Source organism: Trachymyrmex cornetzi, unplaced genomic scaffold, assembly GCF_001594075.2.
Source record: "Trachymyrmex cornetzi isolate Tcor2-1 unplaced genomic scaffold, Tcor1.1 scaffold57, whole genome shotgun sequence".
NCBI lineage: Eukaryota > Metazoa > Arthropoda > Insecta > Hymenoptera > Formicidae > Trachymyrmex > Trachymyrmex cornetzi.
Window position 1 is genome coordinate 545,175 of NW_017299882.1, and position 749 is coordinate 545,923.

Genomic DNA, 749 nt, shown 5'->3' on the forward strand with positions numbered 1-749 from the left:
TTCTCCCGTTTGTAATTTTTTATACTGTATATAATTGATATTTATAAATAAAATTATAATATAGAGACAATATAATGTATGAAGAGTAGGTTTAATACCGAATATGGTACAGTTCTGATCAATGAAATAAGATTTAAATCCAATTTTGGAGGCTCTCAAGTTTGATTCCTCAATAATCGAGGATGGATTAAAATGGATTGAAATTTCTATGCATATAACTGAATCCAATTGAATAAAAAAATCTTTTTTATTCAATTAGATTCAACTGAATGCAATTGGATTTCCTATTCAGGAATTTGAATTAAACAGTATTCACGATCCAATGCATAGAAAAAGCTGATATCATTTATAGATTGAAAGTCATATAGAAATGTGCTCCATGTAATTCCTATAAATGGATAAAAGTGCATTCGAATTGACAAGAATTTATTTTGCGTTGATCGCAAATGCGTATTTCTGAAAATTTGAATTCATTTTAATTCTTATCAATTCATTCTCGTTTATTGGGTTTTTCCTGATTGATAATATTTTTTAATACCCTTTTACACAATGAGATTAGAGACTTCAGGATTCCTAAATTAGAACTTCAAAATTGGATTCAGATTAACTTATTTCATTCAAAATTGTATCATGTTCGAAATTGTGTACTTCATCCTATTATAAAATAATATAATTACATGTATATAATAAATAATATAATATAAAATAATATTATAAGTCGATATATTATATATATATATATATATATA